General features: G+C 41.7%; 1 long non-coding RNA gene across 1 annotated transcript; it reads left to right on the top strand.

Moving 5' to 3' along the window:
* The first annotated feature begins 279 nt into the window (after positions 1-279).
* On the top strand, positions 280-5,418 carry LOC132538327 (uncharacterized). Its single transcript, XR_009549724.1, has 3 exons — positions 280-548; positions 967-1,150; positions 5,249-5,418. It is a non-coding gene; the product is annotated as an uncharacterized LOC132538327 (long non-coding RNA).
* Positions 5,419-9,912: the final 4,494 nt, after the last annotated feature.

Raw genomic sequence — 9,912 nt, 5'->3', positions numbered from 1 at the left:
ATTTTCCTTGATATCCAGGGATCAGAAAAAGCTGGGTGCCTTATGACTCTGCCTCTTTGTAAATGTTCACTTTGGAAGCCCAATCAAACCTAACACTCACTGCTTCCAGTTCTGGTTGAGAAGCAGGCAAGTGGAGGGAGTAGGGGCATGCCAGCACTGCCAGGAAGGAGAGTAGAGAATTCGGTCAAGGAAACTAGGGTAGCCCCCCAGCTGGCCCCCATCCTGGTTATAGTGGGTGACTCATCATTTGACCCGAAATGAATTTGTCAAATATTGGACACACCCATATTTAAATACCTAGTGTAAGGAGCATTTTAAAAGTGTCAGTTGACTTTTAGAAAGCGTCCTTTCATTAGCAGACTATAAACCACCAGTGACTCTGACAATGTTTTCACCAAGGCCCAAAGGGGCGGGGCTATAGACTTGACTATCTCAGCCAATGAGGTTTACGTGGCTCTCAGGGACAGCTGGTAAAATGTGGCTTGAAAAGAAGTGAGAACAATAATGACTTCATTTCAAAAAAGCTGCCGACTTTACACTTATTACAGGTACACAGTGGGAACTAAGGGGGCCTGTGATCTAGAAGGCCTAGTTAGCTCCTGTTTGCTCCATGCTGGTTTTGTCATTTCTGCATCCAGATAGGTGACTCAGCTTTCTCAACCCAGTTCAGTTCTAAAATCCTACCGTTAGTGTTGGTGGCTCTACTGTTTCCCTTCTCAACTAAGAGCTCCTTTGTCATGCTCCACATGATGTGTATATATAGAACTGAAAACAGGGACCCAGTCACATTGGCCGACTCGTATAGGACCATACATATAAGCAGTTGGTACACGAAATCATTTTTAAAAGAACCACGTTCTAGTGTCTGTACAAATAATCTTGCCAGAAGTGACATAGATTAATTTCCTGAGTCATTAAGACTATACGTTTTTTACTTTAACTCACACGTGTTCTTTCTTCCTGCAGTGAGATCCTAACCATGCTTCCTAACTGCCTCTTTCCTGACCTGGAGCCAGAAACTGTATGTCCTTCACGCTGCAGATGACATGTCTACATCACCTTGCCCTCGTAGCTCAGTGTGTTCTTTGGCCAGGGACCTGTGACTACAGTGTGACCACAGCGTGACCAGATGCTCTTTACTGATGTCAAGGTAATTACAAACCGAGCATAAGCATAAAATGCTGTGAATGACACGGGCAGGAGGGCTCAGTTACAACTTCCACCTGAAGAAGTGACACTTACCCCTGAATTCTCAAAGACCAACAGACATTAGTCAACAAGCTGGGATGGAACTCTTTCAAGCCTGAGAAATTACCAGCTTCAAAGTCCTAAGGTAGGAAATTACTGAGCATGGAGGAGGAACAAGGAAGTCAGTGTAGCTAGCTGTAAATGAGAGTGAACCTCAGAGGAAGATGGACTTGGATTTTATTCTGGGTACAGTGGGAAACTTCAGAAGGATAGTAAACAAGGCAGAGATGTGGCCACATTTGCCTTAATGACACAATAACATGATTTCATAGACTCCAAGATAACACAAAGGATTCTACCCCAAGAAGCAGCAAAAATTAAAAATAGCTTTCTTTTTTTTAAAAAAAAAATTATTATCTTTATTTACTGGATAGAGATAGCCAGAAATCAAGAGGAAAAGAGGAGAGAGAAGTGAGAGAGAGAGAGAGACCTGAAGCACTGCTTCTCCACTCACAAAGCTTCCCCCCTGCAGATGAGGACTGGAGGCTCAAACCTGGGTCCTTATGCACTGTAACATGTGCTGTCAACCAGGTAGGTCACCACCCGGTTCCAAAAATAACCTCCCCGTATCTTTGTTATGAAAATACTTTGGTGTGTCAAACACCAGGATTATAGGAAAAAATTGCCCAGAAGCCACTTAGTCATACTATAATAAAAGTATTTGAGAGGTGGATTTAAAAATGTAAGTAGTTTTCTGAGCAAGTTGTGGTATATATATATATACAATGGAATACTACTCAGCTATAAAAAATGGTAACTTCACCGTTTTCAGCTGAACTTGGATGGACCTTGAAAAAATTCATGTTAAGTGAAATAAGTCAGAAATAGAAGGATGAATATGGGATGATCTCACTCTCAGGCAGAAGTTGAAAAACAAGATCAGAAAAAAAAAAAAAAAAACACAAGTAGAACCTGAACTGGAATTGGCTTATTGCAAAAAGTAAAAGACCCTTGGGTGGGTGGGTAGGGAGAATACAGATCCAAGAAGGATGACAGAGGACCTAGTGGGGGTTGTATTTGTTATATGGAAAACTGGGAAATGTTATGCATGTACAAACTATTGTATTTACTGCTGAATGTAAAACATTAATTTCCCAATAAAGAAATTTAAAAAAATGTAAGTAGTTTTCATCTTTATTTAGCCTAAGGAAACTTCTGTTTAACTTTTCATTAAAATTTGCACTAAAACCAATAGACAAACAGCTATGTTGCAGTTTTCAAACTTATATTTAAAACAATCTAATATTAAAATTCAGAAAAGACCATAAATTCACGCTCTAAAAATCAAGGAAGTTCTCTACCCTGACTCTGAGAAAATTTCCCTTCTTTTCATACTTCCTACTGGGTTTATTACTTTCCAGACTCATAAGGATAAAAGACACTAAAATCTCTTGCTAATGTTATCTTAAGTATGTCAGATATATTTATTTATAGCTAAATATATGTACTTTTCCAGTCACCAAAAGTATTTTGCTGCTTAATTATCTTTAAAGGACTCAAAAACCAGATAAACTATCACAGTGACATTCCAGCCCTCTCTAGATGATCATTCCATGCTACCTGCTGCTTACAAAAGGAAAGGCTTCCCCCGCCCCTCTGCCTGGGTCCTTCCTGTGTACTCATAGTTTACAAAAGACAGTTTTTAAGAATTTGGGCTTATGCTAGTTTTGGAAAATGAGGGTGAAGATTTACCTCAATACTTACAAATAAAGAAGTACAGTCTTCCCGAAAGACTGGGCAGTGACACACCCAGTTGAGCACACAATACAGTGCACAAGGACCCGGGTTCAAGCCCCGTGTCCCCGCCCCGTGTCCCCACCTGCAGGGGTGGGGGTTAGCTTTATAAACTGTGAAGTAGTGTTACAGGTGTTTCTTTTCCTTTCACCCTCTCTTATTTTGCTTTATTTTTTTGCCTTCATTTGCTGGGACTCTGCCAGCACTGCAAATCCACTGTTCCCAGTGGTCGTTTTCTTTCCTTCTATTTTTCTTCATTTTATTCATTAGGACAGAGAGAAGTTAAGAGGGGAGGGGGAGATACAGAGGGAGAAAGGCACCCCGCAGACCAGCTTCACCACTTGTGAGGGCTCAAATCCAGATCCCTACAGTCCTCTGTCTTTGTGCTTAGTGCTACGTGAGCCTAACTGGGTGGGAACACTCCCCACCCCGCCACCCCCATCACTCCTTTCCCTCTAAAATGGTCACCAGGAGTGGTGAATTCCTGATGAGCCAAAGTGAACCCTGATGGCAAGAAAAATGTGCTCCTGAACCATAAACTACCCTCAGTCAGAAGTCAGATAAAAAGGGAGGTTCCTGGAAGTTGGGCGGTAGCTCAGCCGGTTACGTGCACGTGGTGCAAAGCGCAAGGACCAGGGTAAGGATTTCGGTTCAAGCCCCCGGCTCCCTACCTGTAGGGGCGTCACTTCACAGGCGGTGAAGCAGGTCTGCAGGTGTCTATCTTTCTCTCCGCCTCTCTGTCTTCCCTTCCTCTCTCCATTTCTCTCTGTCCTATCCAACAATGACAACAGCAATAACAACAATAATAATGGGCAACAAAAGGGAATACATTTGCTCACACGTGTAACTTGAGAACCAAACGTTACAGGGAATAGTGTACAGGCAAAAGTACAAAGAGCTGGGGCGGGGTGGTGCTGCACCTGATTGAGTGCATACAAGTTATAAGGAGAATAAATAAATAAATAGATAAATAAAGTTAAAAAAGAAAAGGGAGGTTCCTATTAAAACACTTTGTAGTGAATCCCTTACACTGTATATTGGTCAGAGCGGTCCTCTTCTCTTTAAAAAAAAAAAATTGACAGCAACTTCCATCCAACGAGGTTCATTTTGATTGAGTTTTAAATTCACTGTAGTTAAAAACAAATGTATTATTAATACAGCTGCAGAAGGCTATTATTATTTCATATAAAAGAAAAAAAACTTGTATGCCAAATTTTGTATCGTATGCTAAAACTTCAGGTATTGCTGTAGTCAGAAAGGTTGTACTATATCCAGCATTTCATAAACAGAAGCCCAGTTTGCAGTTTCAAAAGACTGGAGACAGCCCACCTGGTGATGCAGCACAGTGACATCAGCCAGCTTGGCAGATGTTCTGCCTGGTTCAGCCTCTGCCCCTTGCTTGTGTGACCTCTGGCAAATAAATCTGTCTGCACCACAGCATTCTCACCTGTGAAACAGCTGTAATGGCAGTTACCTCATAGGACTGGTGTGAACATTAAGTAAAATAAGACTGTGTGTCAAATGGATTAGAAGTGTGTCCCCAGACTCAACTCACTCCAGCTGCCAGTTGTTAGAAGCGGAATTGTATCCCCTGACCACCAACCCCCCCCCCCAATTCATGTTGGTGTTCTAACCTTCAGGACCTCAAAATATAACCTACATTTAGAGGCAGGTCATTAGACATAACTAATGGCTGGCAAAAAGCACTCACCTGGCATAGTGTGGCTGCTTTGTCACGCATATGCCCCAGCTCTGAGCCTGGCCTCCGCTGGTGGCACTGGAGGAAGTCTTAGTCCTGTGGTTCTCCCCTCTCCCAGCCTCAATCTGAAAAAGTTAGGAGTGTGAGACCCTGGTGATGACAAAAAATGGGGGGTCAGGCGGTGGTGCACCTGGCTAAGTGCTCACGGACCTGGGTTCAAGCCCCTGATCCCCACCTGCAGGGGGAAAGCTTCATGAGTGGTGAAGCAAGGGGTCTTTCTCCCTTTCTATCTCCCCCTCCTCAATTTTTCTGTCCTACCTAATAATAAAAAAGTAAATAAATAAATAAATACATAGTTAAAATGCCATAATTAAGATGGGCTCTACCTCTATGTTATCTGTGGGACTCAGGCAAAAAATTCATAGTCAGGGGCCCTTAGAATAGACCTAAAATCGACTTCCTAACTTCTTCCAACATGGAGACCCCAAATCTCATCAGCTAGACTCTTACCTTCAAGTTCCTGATTATTAAACAATTTTTCCTGCTTTATATCTTAATGCTTTTTAGCCACCAAGTTGCAGATGCTACCATGACACCAACCTGACTTCCCTGAGCAGATAACCTCACCAATGTGTCCTGGAACCTCATCTCCCCAGAGCCCTGCCACACTAGGGAAAGACAGAAACAGGCTGCTACCTGCCAACACCCATGTCCAGTGGAGAAGCAATTACAGAAGACAGAACTCCCACCTCTGCACCCCATACAGATCTTTGGTCCGTACCCCCAGAGGGTTGAAGAACAGGGAACCTTCCAATGGAGGGGAGGGCATGTGAAACTTAGGTGGTGGTAATTGTATAGGGTTGTGCCCTTCTTATCCTACAATCAATCTCATGGATCATTATTAAATCACTAATGATGATGATGATGATAATAATGATGACGATGATGATGGGCTCTAATCTGTTTCCTTGTAGAGATTAAGGCAGACAGACAGGAAGACCATGTGAAGACACAGGGGAAAAAGATGACCACAGGGCCTTAGAAGAAACTAGCTTGATGAGGTCAGTGACCGGGCGTGTTCAGGGTGGTATGGCCATAGAGAGGAGAAACTAGCCTTAATGACACTGTGATATTGGACTTCTAGTATCCAGAATTAGGAGAATACCAATTTCTGTGGTCTAGAAATCATATAAAGTGATTTATATGCCTGTGTTATCTGCTCTGGCAGTCTTACTAGACTGATATGCCAATGACTGTCACAGATGATTAGAGCCTTTTAGTTTCAGTGAGTTGTGTAAATGGTACTTTTTTGTCTTGAAGGTAATTTGCAACACTGACCTAATGCACCTGGCTTCACTTCTGGCTGACTCAGGATGCGGGGGTTGTGGGGCAGTAGATAACATATGGTTATAGTAGATAGCAAAGAGACTCTCATGCCTGAGGCTCTCAAGTCCCAGGTCCAATCCCTCTGTACCACCTTAAGCCAAACCTAATCAGTGCTCTAGGGGGGAAAAAAAGACTCAGGATGTGGCAGGTAGTATTCCAATTTATGAAACCCTAGATATAAATATCTGCAGTGAGAATTTTATTGTATTCGTTAACATTATTTATTCCTTTGCTCACATGTGTAACTTGAGAACCAAATGTTCCAGGGAATAGTGCACAGGTAGAAGTACAAAGAGCTGGAGCCGGGTGGTACTGCACCTGACTGAGTGCACACAAGTTACAAAGAGAAAAGACCTGGGCTCTAGCCCCTGGTTCTCACCTGCAGGGGGAAAGCTTCACAAGTGGTGAAGCAGTGCTCAGTTTCTGGCTCTCTCTACCCAATAAATAAAGATTACCTGTTGGTCTGCTTCTAAAACCCCTTCTGTTTCACTGGTTTAATCCCCCCTGCTTAACACTGTGTTCTATTTACATAACCACTGTTAACTAAGCACCGCCCTGCCTGCAGGGCATTGGTTTAATCCCCATTGGTTCATGGTGTCTTTTTGCTCCGCCCTCTCTCCTAGTCCACCCTGATTTTCACCAGTCATTTTTCACTCCGCCCTTTCTATGTCACATCCTGTTTCCACCCTACTTGGTGAGTATATATAAGGACAGGATTGTGATTAGGGATAGCTTAGCTTAGATTGTGCTGCGTTCCACATGAATAAAGACTGAAATGCGTACCACTCAGCCATGAGTCTCTGGTCGTCTCTCCCCCATCCCCAAAGCTAGCCCGGCATAATGGCGCCTGAATAGGGACTGGCAATTACCAAAAAAAAAGTACACACAGCAGATTTGAGTATTTCAAACACGCAAATCAATAACAATTCTGATAGCAAGAGCTTGAGTCTTCCTGAGAATAGCCTTCTACTGAGAGCAAGCCAGACTCAACTTTAAAATGACAAGCTGCCTTCAGTAGCCGCCAAACACAATATTCTCCTATGGTACAATCTGTAACCTCGGGACTTATTAAAAACTGTACCAGACAAGTTGTGAGATACTGTACCAGCAATTTCTCAAAAAGATAGAGGGGCCAGGCAGTGGCACACCTGGTTAAGAGCTCATGTGACAGTGCACAAGGACCCAGGTTCAAGCCCCTGGTCTCCACCTGCAGAGGGAAAGCTTCTCTCTCTCCCCCTATCTTCTCCTTCCCTCTCAATATCTGTCTCTCTCCAGTAGTAGTAATAATAGATAACCAGGGACATTTTCTCTCAGTACAATGGGGGAAGGGACAAGGGGTTCACTTATGTGAGCAGATGGGGTGCTGGGGGCATAGAAGAGACCTTAGACACATAGAGTGATCACTTGCTCATTTCCCTTTGATAGCACACCAGATGACCCAGAGCTTTCCGAAGTGTGTTTTGATGGCTGAGAATGGATCTCAACGTAGCAATCAGGAGGAGCTACTAGCCTTGAAGGATCACAGTGTGCTCGGTAAGTATGGCCGAACAATGGAGGAGTCCTAACTTTAAGTCAGAAACCTGGTATACTGGCTTTGTTACTGAAAAACAAACAGACAGACAGACAAAAAAACCACGTAGGTGGCTACATGAATTTGTGACTCTGGATTTTCAGCGGTGAATAATGGGAATTCTGAATACAGATAGTTACGTCTGCACTGCAAACTGTGTGTGCAGCAAGTTTAAGATGCACATCAGTTTGAGTACTCAGTGTGAACAAGCAAGACTATCAGCTACCTTACTGACACATTCTTTTACATTGACTGCAGGTTGAACTACTATCTTCGAAAAGGTGGATGAACTTTCAAATCAGTTATTTCATTTTTATCTTGAATGTTAGAAAATTTAAAATGATATTAGCTCACATTCTATTTAGCTCTAATATTAGCTCACATTCTATTTCTTAGCACAGAGGTAGTCTATCATAAAGCTAGTTAAACCTGACTTACAAATTGTCTTAGGACTTTACTTCCTGAGTAGTTACTCAAGTTGTTTACAGTGAGTTGTTTGGCTTTATTATGCATCTTCAGGAGAAATGTGGGCCAGTAGGCTATGAAAAGCTGATAAAATCTTTGCGTTTTAAGGATAAGGCTGAACAAAATAGTTTTTATGGCTAAATCAAATACCTGAAATAATACCTAGCGTATAGTTGTACGGGTTAAAGCCTTATACCTTGGTGCTAGTCAGGCCTGATTTCACATTACTTTGGCCAATACATATGCACATAACTTTAGAATTTTTGTGAACTACGCATATTGAAACTTAGCTTGCCAAATATGTTTTAAAATGTTTTTATATTCTCTAAAACCTGACAAAGTGCCTGTTATCTTAACCTCCAAAGAATTTAATTCACATGGAACTTAAAGGTGTCTAAAACAAGAAGAAAACAGGGTAAAGACTCTATTAATACAGGGGTAGGTCATTCTTACTCTTACCAGCATTATGTTGAGATATGCCCCATCTTCTTTTCTCAAAAATTCTCGACTAGTTTACTTGAGTCATCAAAGTATTTAATAGACCATATTAGATTTGAAAACATAAAACCCAAACATAATTTCATCTTTTGCCATTTATTTATCAAGAGCACAACTCAGTTCTGGCTTATGGTGGTGTGGGATGTCTGGTGCTTCAAGCATGAAAGTTTATTGTGTAACCACTGTGCTATCTCCCCCAGTTTTTTATAACACTTCACTTAATCTGCAATGAAAAAAGAAAAAAAAAATTTTACACCAGAGCACTGCTCAGCTCTGGCTTAGGGTGCTGTGGGAGACTGAACCTGAGACTTCAGAGCCTCAGGCATGACAGTCTCTTTGCATAACTATTATGCAACCTACCCCTGCCCATTATCATAAATTTTCATCCCTGAAAGGTTATCGGAGACCAGTACACAGGTCAACATATGCAAAAATGAATTTGAATTCAGCAGTGCACAAAGGACACTGAAGTCACACTGAATATGATTTAACATTCTGGAATATATAAATTTATAAAGCTATCCTTTTCTCATTTCCCACTGATAGCAAATCAAGGAACTCCAAACTTTCAGAAGGCCTTTCTATAGCTGAGCCTGCCTGTGGAGCCTGAGAGAGGCCAGTCTTCACTATAGAAATCAGGAGCCAGAAGTTTCAAGTGGCCACTGAATGCTCACAGTGGGGCCAGTGAGCTGAAGAACTCAGTTTTAACTTTACTATTCAATAAGTCAGTAATGCTTAATTTTGAAATTAAAAATTAAGTAAAATTTTTTTTAATGAAAAGCTTAAGAAAGCTTTAACTTCATCATGTACATTAAGTTCTCACTGCTGATAAAAGATTCTAAATTTGTCCTGAGATATACAAGTGCCATCTTCCAATGAATGCCCTGGCCCAATCTTCAAACTGGAATTAGATTTTTAAGTTAGATTTTCAATAAACTGCTTTAAGAATAAATTGCTTATTCCTCAGAAAAACTGAGTTCCGAACTTTAAAAGCATTCCTGAACTTCTGGCCTTATTGTATGGATTTTGAGTAAAGTGTCCCTGAATCACCCTAGACGTGACATGTGTATCAGGAGACAGTAAAGGGTGAATAGTGACGGGGTTACTCTATTTTAGGGGGCTGGAAGTTATTAAAAGGTCAGACTCCCCAAAGGTATATTCTAACCTGTCTTATTCAGTCCTGGTTTATCCTGTAGTGATAACTAAGTCGCCTAAGAAAAGCGTAAGGAAGTGAAACAAACTGTTCTAACCAGCACAACTAGCATGACTTCCTCTGTTCTAAAAAAAATAGAACTCAAGGGTCAGGAAAACC

This window comes from Erinaceus europaeus, chromosome 4 (genome assembly GCF_950295315.1).
Source record: "Erinaceus europaeus chromosome 4, mEriEur2.1, whole genome shotgun sequence".
NCBI classification, from domain to species: domain Eukaryota; kingdom Metazoa; phylum Chordata; class Mammalia; order Eulipotyphla; family Erinaceidae; genus Erinaceus; species Erinaceus europaeus.
This window is presented reverse-complemented; position numbering and strand designations above follow the sequence as displayed.